The sequence below is a fragment of the Poromitra crassiceps genome (assembly GCF_964638095.1).
Source record: "Poromitra crassiceps genome assembly, chromosome: 21".
Lineage (NCBI taxonomy): Eukaryota > Metazoa > Chordata > Actinopteri > Beryciformes > Melamphaidae > Poromitra > Poromitra crassiceps.
Window position 1 is genome coordinate 15,597,629 of NC_139638.1, and position 22,538 is coordinate 15,620,166.

The following is a 22,538-nucleotide window of genomic DNA, read 5'->3' on the forward strand; positions in this document are numbered from 1 at the left end:
GATTGTGCTTTCGCGCACACACACACACACACACACACACACACACACACACACACACACACACACACACACACACACACACACACACACACACACACACACACACACACACACACACACGGCACAGAGAGCAACAAACAAATCGTATCATTGCCCTCTGCTCTACAGCCCTACTACTCGAATGAATTGACTCCATTCGCGCATGCGCACTCCCGCCATTCATCTTGAGGGATCTCGTATGCGCGAGGGAGCAGAACCAGAGCAGCAGCAGCAGACGGGCTCGCGCAGCACAGCGCGTTGTGTCTGGTTTGACGGACTCCTGTCTGCCTCTCGCACGCTGGGATTTCTTTCTCTATTTCCGGAGGCTACTCAACGGTTTATCTACAACTCCGCACAGTAAGTTGGCTGACATTTCTTCTCTACGTGTTTGTTTGGAGGTTATTATGGTTTATGGGATATTTACGTTGATGTTTTAGCGGTGTGACGGTGTCATCCCGACAGAGAGGCGATAAAGCAAGAGAGCGCGTGGAGCTGGTGGTCTTGTTGCTTTTGGTCAATGAGAGTTTGGAAACCGAAAGATAGGCTTTTAAACACAGCTTTTTGACGGTTTATTTTGTGTAACAGTCGTTGGTTTTTTGCCTCTTTCGAGTGAAGCAACGAAAATGAGGAACTTGCACGTGATGAAGAGTAGCTGCTTCTCTCAGGCTGCGTGTCCTGTCCACCGTCTGTCCACAATGTGACACTTCACTTTTCAACACGGCGGTGTTTCCTGCCTTTAGGCGGCATGTTGTCTTAACTCAACTCAAGATGGAAAGCGACACGAGCTTTTAGGTTGTCTTAACTGAACTCAGCGGCTATGAGATAACATGGAAAGCGACACGAGCTAATTGCTTTATGCGCGAGCCCAGCTCATCTTTTATAGCAGGTGTCTGAAACATACAGCCCACTTCCGCACTGTATTGTGTGTGTGTGCGCGTGTGTGTCTGTCTGTCTGTGTGTTAATATTTCCTCCAAGTTCCTGCTAGTTGATATGTCGCTGTTTGTTTCTGTTGGCTGTGTTTTGTTTGCTGTTGTCACAATCTTGTTTTTTCTCCACGAGGCGAGCAAAGCACTGTGCTGCTGTCTCTTATCATCGAGCTTATTTCCTCACAACACTTTTACCTCCCCCGTAGTGTGTGTGTGTGTGTGTGTGTGTGTGTGTGTGTGTGTGTGTGTGTGTGTGTGTGTGTGTGTGTGTGTGTGTGAGAGAGGGTAGGAGAGAGAGTGTGTGTGCGTGTGTGTGTGTGTGTGTGCGTGCGTGTGTGTGTGTGAGAGAGAGGGTAGGAGAGAGAGAGAGTGTGTGTGTGTGTGTGTGTGTGTGTGTGTGTGTGTGTGTGTGTGTGTGTGTGTGTGTGAGTGAGAGAGAGGGAGAGGGAGAATATCAGCATCAGGATGTTCTCCCATTTCAAACATGAGCCCATAATTAAATTCTATCTAGCTCCTTTAATGCATTTCATTTCTTTACCATAAACTTTGCCCAGCTGTGTATACTTTTGATTCATAAATGTTGGTCAAAAAGTGATAGGCTATCCATTGTACAGTACATACATGCGTACAGTGTGGCAAATGTTAATTAGCTGCTGTGCTATCTATGGTTGTCATTTTTATACGGCTTTCTTGTTTGTGACTCAGTGTTGTTGAACCTGACGTTGGTTGGTATTTTCAGGTTCTGTGGTTGTTTGCAGTTGTCTGAATCTTGTTTTTCTCCACGAGGCAGTTTTTTATAGGGAACCAGCACTGTGCTGTCTTTTATTGTCGAGGTTATTTCCTCCCAACACTTTTACCTCCCCTGTGTGTGTGTGTGTGTGTGTGTGTGTGTGTGTGTGTGTGAGAGAGAGACTGCTCTCTACTTGCTGAACCAGCTTGTGGACATACCAAGACCTGTTCTACATCGTCTGATAAAGGTGAATTAGGCTACACCTTATTTCTCAATCCCACAGCAACTATATCACACAGCAAGGTGAGCAGGTGGCTACAGTGTATCATGGTTTCTGTAGGATGAGACAGTAGCTAGCTACAGTGTATCATGGTTTCTGTAGGATGAGACAGCTACAGTGTATCATGGTTTCTGTAGGATGAGACAGTAGCTACAGTGTATCATGGTTTCTGTAGGATGAGACAGTAGCTACAGTGTATCATGGTTTCTGTAGGATGAGACAGTAGCTACAGGGTAAGTGTATCATGGTTTCTGTAGGATGAGACAGTAGCTACAGTGTATCATGGTTTCTGTAGGATGAGACAGTAGCTACAGTGTATCATGGTTTCTGTAGGATGGAGACAGTAGCTACAGTGTATCATGGTTTCTGTAGGATGAGACAGTAGCTACAGTGTATCATGGTTTCTGTAGGATGAGACAGTAGCTAGCTACAGTGTATCATGGTTTCTGTAGGATGGAGACAGTAGCTACAGTGTATCATGGTTTCTGTAGGATGAGACAGCTACAGTGTATCATGGTTTCTGTAGGATGAGACAGTAGCTACAGTGTATCATGGTTTCTGTAGGATGAGACAGTAGCTACAGTGTATCATGGTTTCTGTAGGATGAGACAGTAGCTACAGTGTATCATGGTTTCTGTAGGATGAGACAGTAGCTACAGTGTATCATGGTTTCTGTAGGATGAGACAGTAGCTACAGTGTATCATGGTTTCTGTAGGATGAGACAGCTACAGTGTATCATGGTTTCTGTAGGATGAGACAGTAGCTACAGTGTATCATGGTTTCTGTAGGATGAGACAGTAGCTACAGTGTATCATGGTTTCTGTAGGATGAGACAGTAGCTACAGTGTATCATGGTTTCTGTAGGATGAGACAGTTGTGTATCATTTATCCTGTATACTTTATGTTTATTATAAATCAGTCAAGCCAAGATGTTATTCTTGTGACTAAAGAGTTTAGTTCTTTATGAGCAGATGAAACCAAGGGCTGTTGATTCATAAAAGCCATCAAATGGAGAAGTAATAATGACAAGTGGTTATATAATCATAAGGCTTATACTGTTATTCATACAGGCGTGGAGTTTCATTTTCCTGGTGTTAAGCTGAAGTGGAGCGATCCAGCCAATGAATGCATTTAAGCCCCGCTAATGGAACCTACTTATAACTGACAACGTACACATTATCATGTAGGCTAAAGACACGCACGCACGCACGCACGCACGCACGCACGCACGCGCACACACACACACACGCACACACACGCTGTGTTGTTGGTAAATTTGTCAGAGCTACCAGCCAGCCTGGCAGGTGAACAAACATTGATCGTTGTTTTGTAAAAATTGAATTGGCTGTTAAACAGTGATAGTGTCTGGTTAATTTGGGGAACCTCCAGTCTCTCTGTCTCTCTCTCTCTCTCTCTCTTCTGCAGACGTGTGTGTGTGTGTGTGTGTGTGTGTGTGTGTGTTATGTGTGTTATGTGTGCCTCTGCTTCGCCATTAACTCGGCTACTTGAGATCTGGTTTCTATATACTATAGGGCCGCAGAACAACTTATTATTATTTTGACCGATGTTGCGATTGCGATATGATTTGTGATATTACAGGGATTGATCATCATTATTCTCATTTTCATTGAAAACTAAAGCATATTAAAATGATTTTCTTTTGGTGGAATGATTGCGGGGATCTGTACCAAACCAAGAAGTTTTCTGAAGTGTGTAGATGATGTGTGCAGGTACAGGCCATGACCTCTCTGCAGCAGGTACAGGCCATGACCTCTCTGCAGCAGGTACAGGCCATGACCTCTCTGCAGCAGGTACAGGCCATGACCTCTCTGCAGCAGGTACAGGCCATGACATCTCTGCAGCAGGTACAGGCCATGACATCTCTGCAGCAGGTACAGGCCATGACCTCTCTGCAGCAGGTACAGGCCATGACCTCTCTGCAGCAGGTACAGGCCATGACATCTCTGCAGCAGGTACAGGCCATGACATCTCTGCAGCAGGTACAGGCCATGACCTCTCTGCAGCAGGTACAGGCCATGACCTCTCTGCAGCAGGTACAGGCCATGACATCTCTGCAGCAGGTACAGGCCATGACATCTCTGCAGCAGGTACAGGCCATGACCTCTCTGCAGCAGGTACAGGCCATGACCTCTCTGCAGCAGGTACAGGCCATGACCTCTCTGCAGCAGGTACAGGCCATGACCTCTCTGCAGCAGGTACAGGCCATGACCTCTCTGCAGCAGGTACAGGCCATGACATCTCTGCAGCAGGTACAGGCCATGACCTCTCTGCAGCAGGTACAGACCATGACCTCTCTGCAGCAGGTACAGGCCATGACCTCTCTGCAGCAGGTACAGGCCATGACCTCTCTGCAGCAGGTACAGGCCATGACATCTCTGCAGCAGGTACAGGCCATGACCTCTCTGCAGCAGGTACAGGCCATGACCTCTCTGCAGCAGGTACAGGCCATGACCTCTCTGCAGCAGGTACAGGCCATGACCTCTCTGCAGCAGGTACAGGCCATGACCTCTCTGCAGCAGGTACAGGCCATGACCTCTCTGCAGCAGGTACAGCCCATGACCTCTCTGCAGCAGGTACAGGCCATGACCTCTCTGCAGCAGGTACAGGCCATGACCTCTCTGCAGCAGGACAACATTTAATTTAAAATGGTAGATATTTTGACAACACATTTCTCCTTTAACAAATATTGCAGATCCTGCGATTAGAAAATTGCAGTAGGGCATAGGGATGTTCATTTTGAACAATTTCCATAATGGAAATTCGGGAAAATTAACGATCAATTATCGATTATCGATAGCGTAATAATAATAATAATAATAATAATATATATATATATATTTTTTACTCTGGTCTGGTAATAACGTTGCGTGTTCTCGGCCAGCTATAATGGAGATGCCGCTGTGTAGTAAGAATATCAGCCACTAGCGCTGTGGCCAAGTAAACAAACATTTCAGGTTACATGATGTATCGGCGTCTTCCAGCTTAACTGACAGCAGAGTCAAACCCGCGGTAACGTTGACAACCACAGTCCATAGTCACACAGCCTTACACTAGCTAGCTAGGCTACTGTGTACTCACATTTTGAAAGTAGGACTCAGCTCACCGGCCGCGGCTTCCAGGCTTATAAACTCGTGACAAAAACCTCATCTGTCCTGATGGTCCAGTTCCATCCAGCTGCTCTCAGTCCGACGCGTGGATATTATTAGCCACGACTCCCACGAGATGTGTGTGAATTGATTCAGGTGGGCGTTAGCAGCTAAAGGCTAGCTGAGTCCATGCTGACTGCTGCTACTAGGCTACTTCATAGTTCATAACGTTATAAACAAATAAAACGACTTGAATTCACTTAAACACATGTACCGTTACTCACACTTTGTTGAAAATTAGGAGAGAAGTGGACGAAGTGTCATAGTTATAACAGCCTCACTGAGGTCCGCAGACCGCTGGGTGTGTTTGTTTGTGTCCCCGGCTAGAAACTAGAGACTATATGAAGCTCCACCTCACGTTAGTCGGCTGAGTGGGGCGAGGAGGAACGAATTCCACCCAAACCTAGTCCGCAAAAAAAACAAAAAAAAACAAAACAATAATCGGAAAAAAATCCACGTGATCGAATTCATTCCTCAACGATCAATTATCGATTATCGATAATTAGGGGTGTCACGATACACTCAGTTCACGATACGATACGTATCACGATACTGGGTTCACGATAACGATACGATACGATACGATTTTAACCATATTTTTTTAAACTTGAATAATGACAATATATGACTGGAAAAGTAGTATTTTATTTGAAATGCACAAATACAAAACATGCTGTTGTGGGAAATTGTTATTACAATAACAACTAGAAAAAACATGAGATTGGAGATAAGGCTTATCTTGAAATAGAATGAGTTACACCGTCACTTAGATTTACTTTGAACTAAAAGGTTTCTCAGCAGTATAAATTCTCATTATGCATCTTCAGTTTTTCTTCAAACTCAAACAACAAGACTTTTCTTAGTCTATTTTTTATGCATCTTCAGTTTTTCCTGTCAAGTAAACAGTTTTGCCAGAAACTCAATTGAATGGTTTCTCTCCTGTATAACTTCTCATGTGTCTCTTCAGAGACTTGTTCAACTGAACTACTTTCCACACATTGAACTTCAACAAACAAAGACGTTTCTTTGTCTACTTTTGAAAAAAAAAAAAAAAAAATTTTTTTTTTTTTCACGATATGAGATTTCATCTCAACGATACATATCGTGACGTTTTACTATCGCGAAATTTCGTGGGACGATATATTGTGACACCCCTATCGATAATTGATGAACATCCCTAGTAGGGCATATTGTGATTTCCATAACATTTAGATTAATTGTTCAGCCCATCTTTATACAATGTTCTCTGTTTAAACCGTTTAGAATCTCAATAACACACACTTAGTACCACACAAACAGCACACTCATAGTCTTTCTACTGCAATGTATGTGTGCGTGGGTGTGTGCATATTCTGGTACCCATCAGCGAAACAGGAGTCTGCCTACCAGTTCTCACATTCTAGCATACAGCAGCACATTTAGAGTCTCAACTGGCAAGGAAATGTAGCACTCTTCCGATTGGCTGTAGCTTTAGTAAAAGCTTCCCTAATTGGCCGATATGGCAGCTGGCTGCCAAGGTTCCAGTAAGCACAACAGTGAGCTGGGGCGAACTCCCAGTGGTGCTGTGATACTGGAGAGAGCGAGAGAGGGGGAGAGAGAGAGCGAGAGGGGGGAGAGAGAGCAAGAGAGAGGGGGGGAGAGAGAGAGAGAGAGGGGGGGAGAGAGAGCAAGAGAGAGAGAGAGAGGGCAGATAGCGAGAGAGAGAGCTAGTGTTTTGAATATTCCTCCACAAGGAGCTATCTGCACCCTGCTGACCCACATCTACTGTATCTGCTGACTCTCTGTTTCAAGTATGTAACTTGCCACACACACACACACACACACACACACACTATTTTTTTCATACATTCTTTTATTGCTTTACATTTTTTAACATACAGGAAGAAAAACAGGAGCACACACAAAGAAAATACAAAAAACATACGCACGCACACACACACACACACACACACACACACGCGCACACACACACACACACACACCCCTATTCTATCTGCAGAAACTAGAACAGCTTTTCACACACAAACCTTTCCAAAGAAAGAAATTCCCAAATGACCAGAGAACAAAGCAATCAAGGTGTGTGTGTGTGTGTGTGTGTGTGTGTGTGTGTGTGTGTGTGTGTGTGTGTGTGTGTGTGTGTGTGTGTGTGTGTGTGTGTGTGTGTGTGTGTGTGTGACAAGAGGAAGAGTGTTTCTTGGCAGAGGGAAAATGCCCCTGCTGTAGTCACTGCAACCGTTCCTGTTTCCTTTCACCTCGGTGTGGAATCCAGGAACAGACGGAACAAGAGACACGAGAAACGAGAGGGAGGAGAAAGAGAAGGAGAGAGAGAAGGAAAGAGAGAGAGAAGGAGAGATAGAAGGAGAGACAGAGAGAGAAGAGACAGAGAGACATGACCATGTAAGGTCTCCAACAGTACATTCATAAAGACAGAGGCCTGTACCACACAAACGCTGAACCTGAACACTCTTAATTTGAATTTTGGCTTTATTCTTCTAACTTACAATGAAACAAAGTTGGGGCTTCAAAATAAGATGCATTAGGGAACTTCATGGGGCCGTCATTGTGGTTTTTTTTTCTCCCTGAGCGCTAGCGTCTTTATTTGTTCTCAATAGGATGAAACAATTACCGGTACTGGTTTAATGATAACCCGTGATAAAATTCCTGACGGTTAGTATTACCCGTTCGAATTTTAATTATCATTAAAATTCATTAATTAATAATTTTATTCTATTAACATTGAGGGGGTGAAAAAACTCAATCTCAGTTTTTACTTGTCAGTATTATGTCATGTAGCTGTTTCTTACTTGTCAGTATTATGTCATGTAGTTGTTTTTGGAGCGCGTGTTGAGTAAGTCTTAAGCAAGCCAAATCTCCAGGCGTGTGTGTCCGCACGCTGGTTGACCAGCGCTGCACTATAGTGTCATTATTGGGTGACAGCCAGATTTATAGATAGAAGCTTTTAGAAGTCCACTCTCTGCATATATAGGCTATTCCCTTTCCTCTGCTCAACCTGCTGATGATGGATTACAGTGATGGACATGGAGTGAGAAGACGTGATGTACAAAGTCAGAGGCCATTCTTCTTAACAAGGATTTGTCCACGCAAATGCTACTTTTTATTCATTTTATAAACACATTTGAATGATTTTAACATGAACTCATTCTCCACCATTGGCATCTATTTGCATTATTTAAGAGACAACGCATAAAGCGCCAGTCCGTCTTTTTACCGACATGCACTAGATGGCGCTCTTGGCCACCTTATGAAGTAGTACCATTATACTCGTATTATTCCTCCGCAAGCCAGAGTTTTTTGCCCCAGCGAGTGTTTTCAGCATCGATCTGCCTTCATGGAGGTAGCACTTAAAACACGTCCTCCAGCCTGGTTCCTTAAAGCGGTCCAAGGACATGTTTACCCCCGGGCTCGGTGCGTTGTGACACGGGCTCGTGACAGACTGACAGTCACTCAGTGCTGGATGATTTCTGTCACTAAAGAAGCATGGTAAACACACACCAAACATTTCTCCTGTCACTTGTTGTTGTTAGTAATCCGCTTTGTGAACTCTCACATCGTGTCAATTTGAGCTGTCAAATATGCCCCCATGTCACGTTAACGTAATTTAACCTGGTCACATGATGGCTCGTTAACCTTAACGACACGGCTCAGTTTTGCTCGTTTGTTTGTTTGTTTTTTCAACCCGCGTTACGACGTCTCCGCCCAGCCCATTTTCATACACATCAAAAACTAATGGTGTGAAACCCATCCGCAACCAGAAAGAAATATTCAGGAACTTGAAGCCAGGTAGTTAAATTTCCAAATATAGCCTAATGCTGCACTGTGCAGTCAGTGTGTGCAGAATATGTATTTATATAGCCTACTTACTGCTGCACTGTGTGCCTGTGCCTGTGTGTGCAGAATATGTATTTATGGATGGCAGGATAAACCAACTGGAGATTTGATAAGTTTAATACCGTTAATTAAATTTAAATTTCATTGGAATTTCGTCTATACATTGTGTTTGACTCTGTGTGAAGTCCATTTAGCCACTGATATGGCAGTCCCATTATAGTCATTATAATATTTGTTGTTGTTGTTTCTGTCTGTATCAGGCAAAAAGAGCACAGTAAAATGTACAGGTATTAAAATGGTTTTGATTTGAAGAATTGTGAGAGAATCGTGAATCTCAATTAGGGATGTTCATCAATTATCGAAAATCGATAATTGATCGTTAAGGATTGGAATCGATCCTGTGGCATTTGGATCGATTTTTTAATTATTATTATTATTATTATTATTATTATTATTATTATTTTATTTTTTTGGACTAGGTTTGGGTGGAATTCGTTCCTCCTCGCCCCACTCCATTGCACAGCCGACTAACGTGAGGTGGAGCTTCATATAGTCTCTAGTTTTCTGGCTGGGCACGGGCCTTTGTGCCAACAAAACTGTTTTAAACATGGGGAATTCACACCGGCATGCGCCGGGGACAGCAGTGTTGGAGAGGAGACACATTGAAATAAAGAGTTAATTGAGGAGAACACGTTGTCTTACGTATTTTCTGCCATAGGCATTCATTTTGGAAAAAAAAAAAAAAAAAATTGAAAATTGAAAATATTGAAAATTTTCTAAGTATTAATATGATCGATAATCGATAATTGATCGTTAATTTTCACCGATTATCGATTTTGGAAAATTTTCAAAATGAACATCCCTAATCTCAATTCTCATTGGATCCAGAATCGTGCAGCTCTACCTCCTCGGTGTGTCTTTCTCTCGCTGACTCTAGTGTCCTCCCAGGAACGTCCTGAAGCCAGATACATGGAGGAAAGAGTTAATCAATACATGTTGTGTCTCCCTTGGACCCAAACTCACAAAAAACATACGCCAATGAGTTGCCATGACGACCGGGTCCCAAATTGGGGTCCAGACCCATAGTTTGGGGAACACTGAGTTAACCCCTCCCCCCGTGTACGTCAGTCAGTCCCTGCTTCCCATAGATCATCCTACCCCGAGACGTGTATATCTCCATTCACTCCAATGGACCAGTTTTTTACTCTCAACAGTTCCAGGAAGTAAGGTCCTGGATTAAGCAGCACTGTTGAGTTGCAGCAAAATAGACAGTTTGTGTTATACTTTGAAAGTTTTTATTTTTTTAATCAAATTGTACATTATCAGCTTTATTTTAGCATGCACAAGTAGCGCGAGACCCCTTCCTGGCTGTTCATTGGGTAATGAGTCACGCATTTTGGTCCTCCACTGACGCCACTCTCTCTCTCTAGAGGACACTAGGGTTTGAAGATGGCTAAGGTTCACAGGTCTAGCTCCCTAGAACAAACCCAATACTAATATCCTTATGGGTTCAAATCCAGTCTGTGACCTTTGCTGCAGGTCATACATACCCTCGCTCTGACCTGTTTCCTGTCATCTAAGCCAGTAGAAAAGGCCTCTGAATGTGAGGAATGCAGACACGGAGAGGAGTCTCTGGGCCATGCGAGCCCTAGGTGACTGGACGTGACAGTGAGATATGGACGTTCCATCTGCTCTCTCACTCTGCTACTGCAGCAGCTCACGGAGTGTCACCTCATATATAACACATGTTGATACCACATGTACACAGAGAGCCCAGCAGAAAGTCACTCCAACACACACACACACACACACACGCACACACACACACACACACACACACACACACGCACACACACACACCCCTCTCTCATGTCTCAGCTCTGCTTACTGTGTCAAATAGAGCTTAGAGCAGGGAAACTATAGCTTGCCCTCAGTCAGGCTTCCTGGAAGAGCGGGCGATGTATTCAAACCAAGTATGGTGTCTTCATACTTGACATGATGTTGCGCTGGTTGGTAGCCCTTAGAGAAGCAGGCTTAGTGACCGCATGGTCACCAGTTTGAATCCCAGACCTGGCTGGACAAAACGTATCATTACTGTCGAGTAGGGCTGGGTATCGCCACTGACTTCCCGATACGATACGATTCCGATACACAAGGTCCCAAGTCGATACGATTTCCGATTCGATATCGATATTTTAGTTACAATACCAGTTTTGCTTTGATAATGGAAGAGATTCTCAAAGAACTAGTGCTGTAACGTGTACAAGGAACCCTCTAACCTGGTGCATTATTAACAAATATTAATATTTACATTAAGAATTGACCATAAAGCAAGCAGTTACATCATGTAATTATTTTTTATTTAAACATGACCAACATAGTCATTCAACATCTTATCTTTCTTTACAGTCTTCTGTCTCTTTCTTTACAGTCTTCTGTGAGAAGCCAAACAAATTTAGATTTCCACTATACAACAGAAGCATTGAACAGCAGCATGTTGTAAACAGTGTTTCATAAAGTATAAATGCTTTGTAAATAAAATAAAATAAAATACAGCTCATGAACATTTCCAGTTCACAAACATTATAGTGCAAACAGATTTGAGGTCTGTACATCTGGCTCATGGTGCATGCACAATGCACATGTAGCCTACAGTATTTATGTTTTTGTTTCAACTACAAACATGAATAAACATCAACTTGAAACTATGTTTTAACTACCACACACAGCCTATAATATGATAGCCTATGTTTATAAAAAAACAAAAAAAACAACATTGTAAAATGCATTTTAAAAGATCGATACTGGGATTTATGTATCGATACTTGTTCCTTCACATGAATATCGATATATCAATTTTTTTAACCCAGCCCTACTGTCGAGGTGCCATAGAGCAAGGCATTCAACAAGCCCAGTTTGTCCAGTGGAGCTGCTGCTCAATGGCCGACAGTAGAAGACGTTATTTGTAGCCTGTGTGTAAATGTAGGAATGTGAAGGAGAGCCGTGCTGAAAGAGAGCATGTGTGTGTTCACATTAACAACAACAACAATAATAAATATGAATCATATAGGGTTACTGTCAAGCACAGGACTTCTTAAAGGGATAGCCAACTAAAATATACCATTTCCCATGACATTTTGAGTCATGATTGGGTGTAGAAAACAACACATGACAAAAAAAGGAGTAAACTGGGCTGTAGGCTGTGTTATGTCAGAAAAAAGGTCAATAATAACCTTTTGACTGTATGCAGAACACTATGTCTTTAGGACCCTGGAGCTCTTAAACCCTATGTACAGTGCTGTAGCTGACACATGTCAGTAACATGGCTGTCTTTAGGACCCTGGAGCTCTTAAAGCCTATGTACAGTACAGTACTGTAGCTGACACATGTCAGTAACATGGCTGTAAAGATAAGATACTCCTGTGGTTCTATTGAGGCCAATTTCATTCAGATATCTTGATGTGAGGTCAGGGGACCCGTTTGAAAATAGTCATGCAGCACAATCATGTACCTTTGTCAAAAACATTGCCCACTTTGGAGCCATTTTTTCCCCCCAGCCAGCTAGCATAACATGTCTGATACCTACATATTCTTCTAGTTCCTGCCACGCCAGTACCGATACCAGAACCTTGACTGTAGCTTAAAAAATGAGCATGCCAGAGGGAATCAAAGACGAACCAGCGGCCCACTCATTTTGACTGACCTTCAACTTGGCCCACTAGAGGGCGCTTGTGGCCCCTCTCTCCCAGTGGTTGAGAAACACTGCTTGTTTATGCATTTCGTGAGACATGAGAATAAAAATGTTACTTCTAATCTACACACACTTAGCTGATTAAATGTTTACAAATGTTTCATAATGCTTTAGCGTGGCGTGTGTGTGCAGAAGTGTGTGCATGTGCGTGACTGCGTGTGTGTGTGTGTGTGCAGAAGTGTGTGTGTGTGCGTGACTGCGTGTGTGTGTGTGCCTGCTGCAAGCAGTATTCTCTCTAGCAGATAGGATGACACATTGACCACTGTCAGCAGATTAATTGCTGCTCTCATGTTAGGCTGTGGCATATCACATTGTAGTGTAATTGCTAATAGAGATTATCAGTGAGGTGTGTGTCTGTGTGTGTGTGTGTGTGTGTGTGTGGGGGGGCGGGCAGGTCTTTATCTGATTAGGACCTTCATCTGATAAGGATTTATGTGGATTTCTCTCTCTCTGGTTTATCATATATATATATATATATATATATATATATATATATATATATATATATATATATATATATATATATATAGTATTATGCTTCAGACCTGCTGTGCTGTGTCCTCCCCTAGTTTGTTGTGCTTGTTGGGAGGATGGGGACACCAAGCAGAGAAGGCAACAGAGCAGCACTCTCGTGCACGCACACACATGGCACGCACATTCGTGCACAGACACTCACACACAGTGCAGCCAGTGTACACACACACACACACACACACACACACACACACAGTGCAGCCGGTGAAGCCTGGCCATATTTCTCCTCTGAGATCTTATGGTGCCACATCAGCGTCTCACTCCAGCACACACATCACTGACAGACTGGCTTACTTACACACAGCCACCAGCAGTCTGCGCGTGTGTGTGTGTGTGTGCTCTCTCTCTCACACACACGCACACACACACACACACACACACACACACACACACACACACACACACACACACACACACACACGCACACACACGTTGTGAAAGAAAGATGGCATTGGCAGGACGAGAGCAGGAGAAGTGTGTGTTTGTGTGCATCTGTCAGTCAGTGTATGTTTTTTTTTAAAGCCTTGCAACCTAAAATAGATATTTCACCATCTGCTCTGTCTCTACTTAGTGTGGTGTCAAAACATTACTGCTTTGCTTCCTATGGGTTTTCAGGTCATTCTCATTCGCTTAATGATGCTTTATTAAACACCAGCAGAGAAAACAATCAAAGAGCAAAGTTTATATCCTTATTAAAATATCTGTCCTCTATTGTATTCAAATAAAAATCATCTGTCCCTCTCAAGTTGTTCGCAGCATATTGCTGTTCATTTAATGTGTTTATTGCCAGACGACCATTTGAGGATGTGAGGCCATATGGCAAGTGGCACAGAGTGGAAGCATGCAGCTCTAAGAACCATATCCTAAATACTAGGCATGGGTCGATTTCCGGTTTTACCAGTTCGGTTCGGTGTACGAGCCCAAACCGGTTTGATCACGTGCGAACCGAAAAAATCTATTTTTTTTATTTTTTATTTTTTATTTTTTTGCCAGTCCATTCTGATTGCACTATTGTTCGTATTAGCCTCTTCTCAAGTTGCACTATAGGCAAAAGTCTTATTTTGTTTATTATGTTGATGTTTGAAGAAAAGTTAAGCTGAATAGTTATGAGAAATAAATACAGGGTGTGTTTGTTACACAGGTGTCCTGCTTCTTTTTATTCAGTATCATTGCTGGTTGACAATACCAGCTTAGAGGTGTATTATCGCTATCAGGTGGACTGAAGTTGCACTACAGACAGTTATGGGCCACACTCGGGAGCCCTGCTTAAAAAAAAAAAAAAATTACAAAAAAAATCGGTATACCGGTTCGATCCGGTTTAGACGGCAATATCGAACCGGTTTTAAAATTTTCAAACCGACCCAGCCCTACTAAATGCTACTGTGAGATATTAGCCTAAACAGTCACAGGAAGGATTTTCACTTTCAAAAGCTGCGATTTATTTGAAACTGGTTAGAAAAGTTCAAAATAAAAGAGAGAGAGAGAAAAAGTTCAAGTTCAATGTAGGCTAATTCTCATAGCCCTCTGCTTGCTACGCTACAACACATTTCCATTACTTAAGATTAGAGATGGGCCGATACCGATACTGGTATCGGTACTTGGCCCCGATACCGTACTCAAGTACTCGTATCGGTATCGGGAGAACGTCCCGAGTATTATTATTATTATTGGCCCCGGTGCTTGGTAATGCACCAGGGGCCTTACATTCCCGCATGTTGCCAAGATTATTATGCACCCTTTCAGCCGACTAAATGGCGGCCGGCCACTAGATGGCGCCGCTGCCCCACTAAGATTTGCCGTCATACCTTCCTCAGGGTATCAGCTGTTTCCCCAAAACAACGTGCCCAGGTCGCTTTGCAGAATGCAGCTTACGCGGCCCCTCCCCCTTGCTGCATGCCAGACGCACAGTAGAGAGGACCCTGTGTGTTTACAATCATGTGTGTGATAAAGCAGGAGAACGCAAGGACCCCCCTGAACTTTCCCCCATCTAAAAACGTTGGCTGTATGGGAATATTTCGCCGTTTGTAAAAATACAGATGGCCATAGCCTCAACGCAAGACTCATCCGAATGACTGATGAGTCTCGCGTTGAGCCTAGGATGGCCAAGGCTTAGATCTGCGTGAGCACGACCCGTCGTAATTTGTCAAATTCAAGGTACATTAAAACGTTGTCTTGCTTCAACATACATCGCATCGCATAAACCATTTCCACCCGCAGGTTTGAGGAGTAGCTAACATAAACGTCAGATAAATACTCTATAGGCTAACGTTACCTACTGAGGCAGCTAACATGGCTAATTAGCTAGCTAACGCGGTCCATCGATATACAGTCTGGTAGACAGATAAAGCAGTGTGTTCCTTCTGTTTTACACAATGTTAGCCAGCCTGCCTGGTCTCTTCTCTGTATATCCAGCTAAGAGAGGAGCTTGTGAAGATTGAACGAACATCCCCACAGTCAAAGCACTTCCCTGAGATATCTATATAAAAACGTTTATTGCTTTAATACCAAAAATAAAACCTCCAGTGTCTGTAAGCTAACGCTAACGCGTTAGCGATTAGCTATTGGCTGGTTGTTGTGTACACTTGTGTAGGCCCCATGTTATGGTTAGACCCGGGAGTTAACATTATAAAACACATTTCCTGGCATATGCAGGTAGTTGGAAAACCTGGTAAGTTCTGAAAATATGTGTCTATTATTGTGTTATTCCAGCTATCGTTATCGGTTGTTAGGTTAGAGTAATATGAAGCCGACAAAAACCGGCAAAACAGACAAGCGGTTAATGCTAGTCTGCTTCCATTAAAACCATTGTGTATTAAAATAAACGATAACGTAGCTGGAGTAACTAATAAAACACATTATTTTCTGAACTTACTTAAGTCCCCAACCAACTTCGCGCAGCTTTCTCAAAACAATGTCCTTTTTATTGCGGTCCATCGATATACAGTCTGGTAGACAGATCAAGCAGTGTCTTCCTTTTGTTTTACCAAGCAGTGTCTTCTCTATCTAAAACAGATCTATAAGGTGAAGAGCCTGTAGCCTGTAGATGATGGCTTGAGACTGGCTGCCACAGCTGTCAATCATCCCTTTTTATATGTCAAATACGTACTTAAAAACAAACTGATCAGAAAAATGACCACTTGCACAGGCATTAGCATGACAATAACTATCTAAAATGATACAACCCACCTTTGGAAAAAATGCGTGACGATAACATGCACCGGGGCTATGCCAGGTTTCGACCTGGCCTTGTTATTATTATTATTATTATTTTTTTTTTCCTTCTCTGGCCCGAGTACACTCTGGCCCGAGTACACTCTGGCCACCATATATTTTTATTTATTTTTCTGTGGACCTCCTTGGTTTAAAACTCAGTGAAAGTTGTTTTATATTTTGTACCTTAATGTATTACAATTAATACAAAAACTCAGAGAGTTACAGAGAGAGTTACAGAGAGTTACTACTAAGCATTTATTTTACTATTTACTATTACCGTATTTAACATACTGTTGTACTCAATTCTGTTTTGGGTTTTGGCTGTGCTGGTGTGTGCTGCTTAAAGAAGGTAAAGAAACTGTAAACAAATAAACAGTATCTTAAGAATCAGCAGTGTTATTATTTTCATTGTGGTAATTGAACATTACAGTATCATTAAAAGTACAAGGCATGACAATGAAATGAAATTGGGGGAAAAAAGGGGGTAAAATAAGTGGTTACTCAACAAAAATAAAAAGTACTCGTATCGGTACTCGGTATCGGCGAGTACCCAAAATTAAGTACTCGTACTCGTACTCGGTCTGAAAAAAATGGTATCGGCCCATCTCTACTTAAGATACTATAGATGAAACTACAGTTTATATAAGTCTATATATATATATACAGTCTAATAATAAACCATAGTTCTTATCGTTTTGTTGGAAACTTGTCGAATTCATATTTTCCACAGGGATTTTGAACCACACACACCAAATGTAAAAATTTAATTTTACGGCTCACAAAATGACATGAGACTTTGCTTCTTTATAGCGATTTTAAAAATAAACGATATTATTCTTAACACATTCACTGCCAGCCGTTTTTTTTTTACTGTAGGTAGCTTCTGCCAGAGGTTTTTTTTGAGGATTCTGGCTCATCTTTCAAGACCCGAGGATTCTTTTCTGCCAAGATTTTGTGAACACAAAATATCTCAAAAGAACTAATAGAATGTGTGCTTTCTCTGTCTAAAAGAGTTAGTTTGTAGAGTTAGTAGATATGTAGGCATTAGCACTTGAATACAGCATGGTTTCAGCGTCTGAAAATTTAAGCTGAGATAAATAGCTTTTTGTGAAATTCGATAGAACAGTCACTTTAACCATTCATTTTTGGCATCAGTAAGACGTCAGACATCTAAACAATAGTTTTGAACAGTAATTTCCTCCATAACAGCAGGAAACACCCCTCTCCTTCAAACTCCTCCCTCCGTGTGTGTTCTTCTTGGCTGCAGCGGGCGTGTCACAAGCTCGTTTCTGCTGCTGCTTTGCTGCTGCTCCTGTCTGCTGGCGGCCGCTGGGCAAGTCTGGATGGGCTCGCTCGTTTCAAAGTGTGTTCCACCCGTAATCTATTATGCAAATTTGCAATCCCGCACCGCCAGCTCCCAAGCGCGAAAGCGAAAGCGTTTTCGCCAATCCATTTTCATGAGAATGGCTTCCTCACACTGCTTTTTGCTTGCCTTCCTCTAGTCTGGAGAGCACTGTCGCCACTTAGTGGGTCGGTGGAATGGGTTGTACACGTTCGGTGGCTCCAATATTTATATAAGAGATGTAAAAGGGTTACATGCACATCCCACGGTCAAAAAAAAAAAAATCTTTTTTTTGACGTGTTAACACGTCATTGGCAGTCAACCGTTGGATTTTTTTTGACGTGTTAACACGTCATTGGCAGTGAACGTGTTAATTAACTCGCTCACCTTTAGTAACCAGCTGCACCCCTGGCCTGAGCGACCAGCAGGCTTCTGCCACAGCAGCTCAGGCTGAGCTGCAGCTCATAAGGGGTTAAAGTGTGATAGTAGCTGCTGCTTTGACTGAAGTGATCAGATAGTAACTGCTGCTGTGACTGAAGTGATCAGATAGTAACTGCTGCTGTGACTGAAGTGATCAGATAGTAACTGCTGCTGTGACTGAAGTGATCAGATAGTAACTGCTGCTGTGACTGAAGTGATCAGATAGTAACTGCTGCTGTGACTGAAGTGATCAGATAGTAATTGCTGCTGTGACTGAAGTGATCAGATAGTAACTGCTGCTGTGACTGAAGTGATCAGATAGTAACTGCTGCTGTGACTGAAGTGATCAGATAGTAGCTGCTGCTGTGACTGAAGTGATCAGATAGTAACTGCTGCTGTGACTGAAGTGATCAGATAGTAACTGCTGCTGTGACTGAAGTGATCAGATAGTAACTGCTGCTGTGACTGAAGTGATCAGATAGTAACTGCTGCTGTGACTGAAGTGATCAGATAGTAACTGCTGCTGTGACTGAAGTGATCAGATAGTAACTGCTGCTGTGACTGAAGTGATCAGATAGTAACTGCTGCTGTGACTGAAGTGATCAGATAGTAGCTGCTGCTGTGACTGAAGTGATCAGATAGTAACTGCTGCTGTGACTGAAGTTATCAGATAGTAGCTGCTGCTGTGACTGAAGTTATCAGATAGTAACTGCTGCTGTGACTGAAGTGATCAGATAGTAGCTGCTGCTGTGACTGAAGTGATCAGATAGTAACTGCTGCTGTGACTGAAGTGATCAGATAGTAGCTGCTGCTGTGACTGAAGTGATCAGATAGTAACTGCTGCTGTGACTGAAGTGATCAGATAGTAACTGCTGCTGTGACTGAAGTGATCAGATAGTAACTGCTGCTGTGACTGAAGTGATCAGATAGTAACTGCTGCTGTGACTGAAGTGATCAGATAGTAACTGCTGCTGTGACTGAAGTTATCAGATAATAACTGCTGCTGTGACTGAAGTGATCAGATAGTAACTGCTGCTGTGACTGAAGTGATCAGATAGTAACTGCTGCTGTGACTGAAGTGATCAGATAGTAACTGCTGCTGTGACTGAAGTGATCAGATAGTAACTGCTGCTGTGACTGAAGTGATCAGATAGTAACTGCTGCTGTGACTGAAGTTATCAGATAGTAACTGCTGCTGTGACTGAAGTGATCAGATAGTAACTGCTGCTGTGACTGAAGGGATCAGATAGTAACTGCTGCTGTGACTGAAGTGATCAGTAAAACACTAAAGAGAGCAGCAGTGTAGAGCTGCTGAGTGATATGAAGCTGGTCCAGGTTTCTTGATTTGATGAAGAGCCTCACTGCATGTTGAAGTAAGCAGGACAGATAACAATAGCAGAGTGAGAGTTTTTCCACTTGGCCCTCTATGCCTAGTTTACACTACAAGACCCCCCCCCTGATTTTACACAGGATTTCCAGTTGCGCTCAGTCTGTCTTTGTTGACTCTAGTCTGCAGTTGTTGTGGGCAGTGGTTGTGTCAGTCAGCAGCAAAATCACGGGGCACGGTGGCTCAGTGGTAGAGCTGTCGCCTCGCAGTCAGAAGGCCCTGAGTTCGATTCTCGCCTGGGACACTGTGGGCGCTGTGGTTGTGTTCCCCCCCATATCTTCAGTGCCTACTGCCCAGGTGGGGTATCTCGTCGTAAGGGCCTTTCTCTCTGTGTGGAGTTTGCATGTTCTCCCCGTGCTCCCCCAGGGGGTTCCTCCGTATATAACCCCCCCCACTAAAAACATGCAGAAGATCAGATCGTCATCGTCATCCGACCAGTGACGACAACATCCGAAGTCGGTCCCCGGGCGCTGTACGAGAAAGCGACCACTGCTCCTGGCCTGCCCCAGGAGGAAAGGACAAAGCCAGGATGGGTTAAATGCAGAGGACAAATTTCACCGGCCACCGTCAGCATGTGTGTGTTGTGGCCCTCCGTGCATGTGTTGTAGTGTGTTGTGTGACAATAAAGACGGGCTGCCGTCTGAAAATCGTTTTTAATCGTTTTTTTTAAATCTGTTAGTGTATACTGAGTACTACTACAGATGTCTAATCTGTTAGTGTCAACTGCCTCCAGATTTTTAGTCTTCAAGTGTAAACTGCCTCCCGACGCCAGTCGAAGCCACAAAGACGATATCAAACATGTTTGAATTTCAAAGTGAAAAGTCTTGTAGTGTATACTGTAGGGCTGTGAATCTTCACTGGCCTCACGATTCGATTCGATTACGAATCAGAGGGCTACGATTCGATTATCTATGCATCTCGATGCATCTCGATGCATCTTCAATCGATGCATCACTTTTTTCCACAATACATGATTTATTTTTTCTCACTTTATTTTTTCTCACTGTGTGGCTACTTTTAAAATAAAAGTGCATTTGGAATTGCATTGTATTATGATCCATAATTAAAATAAACAACTGCATGTACTTCCATTATATTTTATTGGATTATAAAAAAAATAAAAAATAATAATAATCGATTTTTGACATTTGTGAATCGATGCAGAATCGTGCACGTCCGCATCGCGATGCATCTTATAATCGATTATTTTTGACACCCCTAATATACTGCCTCGTCTGAGTCAGTTGTGTCGTGTATTTCAGTCAGCTTTTTCAGTCGTGATAAAAAATCTGAATGAACCAGTCTTGTAGTGTTAAAGTCCCTGGAAACCAGAAATATTTCTTTATTATTTAGCATTTTGAGTTAATCACATCACAGGACCCTATGTTAATAAGCCACCAGCCAAATTTGAACGATGATGAACGTCGCAAAGTATATAAATTTAGGTTTGACAGCCATGCCAAAACTCATGAGATTTCATTATTTTTTAGAGTGTATTTTTCCCGCGGAATGTGTGGGCGTGTCCCATCTACAGCAGGGAAATTTCTGTCTCTCGGAGAGCGCGAGAGAGAGGGGGGAGGGAAACGGAGAAAGACAGATGAGTGCACACACCGTGTGTGTGTGTGTGTTGCTCCGCGGCTCGGAAGAGATCTCTGTCCGTTCTTTGCCAGAGAGAGAGAGAGAGAGAGAGAGAGAGAGAGAGAGAGAGAGAGAGAGAGAGAGAGAGAGAGAGAGAGAGAGAGAGAGAGAGAGAGAGAGAGAGAGAGAGAGAGAGAGAGAGAGAGAGAGAGAGAGAGAGAGAGAAGCGCATGGCTGAAACCCGACACCTTGCTAATCTCACAAGCACAGCGCTTGGCAGAGGCACACAGGGAGGGAGACGGACAGCGAGGGAGCGCTGTCACTGGGGGCAAAGAACGGACTTGCCATAGGTGGGTGGGATTGCGTGCGTGTACAAAGGTTATATAGAGCTTATGACGTCATAAGCTCCTGCGTTTTAGCACCTCGCGCACTGCTGTCTTCAATGAGGAAGTACTTTGTAGAATCTTGTAGAAAAGTGTCGATTTTAGGCTTTGGGTTGAAAATAATGTATAATAATTTCGGAGGCACAAAATTACTAACATAAGACCCTAAATAACATAGTTAGAACGTTTTTGTGGATTTTGGTTTCCAGGGACTTTAAACTCCCCAGTCTTTTCATAATCTGTTAACATTTCCAAAGTCTTCTAGTGTATCACAGGCATAACACTCAAAATGCACATGTCTTGTGGCTGCAATGCATTATGGTCTATGGAGTTTAGTACTGTCAGTGTAAAAATGGGCATCTGTGCTACTTCTGCGATGGATTTGTCCGTGTACGATTGTTGAACATTGTTGTAAAACGATCCTAAAATGTTTCTGCTATCAGACTCCAGTGGAGCTGTTCTCATAAATACCTCCATGTGCCCTCATGTCGTCTACGTTTGGCCACTTAACCAGCAAACAACACAATGTGCCCAGCAGGGATGTAGAGCTGCTTCCCTGACTAGGGAGGATCTTCCTCTAAAGAGCATGTCAATAAAACCCTGATTCCTTCTTGTTCTCCTGTAATGGATGACTGTGTTTAACATGCAGTGTGTGTGCTGTCTCCACTCTGACCGTCTACACACACACACACACACACACACACACACACACACACACACACACACACACACACACACACACACACACATACATACATGGATTCACATGGTGAATCAGAAGAAGCCAGAGTGTGTAATCAGTAATAATACCCAACAGCACCACCAGAGTGTGAGATAGTTATATATTAATATAGACGGTTTTCACCAGCTGCAACCCCACAGCATTTCCTTTTTCTCAGCTTCTTCTTCTGTGTTTTATGGCGGTTGGCATCCTTAA

The 22,538-nt window shown here is 43.0% G+C and overlaps 1 protein-coding gene across 3 annotated transcripts in view; it reads left to right on the forward strand.

The window, feature by feature from the left end:
- Positions 1 to 264: 264 nt before the first annotated feature.
- Positions 265 to 22,538, forward strand: part of strbp (spermatid perinuclear RNA binding protein) — a 186,460-nt gene continuing 164,186 nt past the window's right edge. For 2 of the 3 annotated variants that reach the window (XM_083657532.1, XM_083657533.1), the window contains exon 1: positions 265 to 396. The gene's annotated coding sequence lies outside the window, so the exon portion shown is untranslated. The remainder of the gene's footprint in view (positions 397 to 22,538) is intronic. The other variant, XM_083657534.1, reaches the window with a different exon arrangement.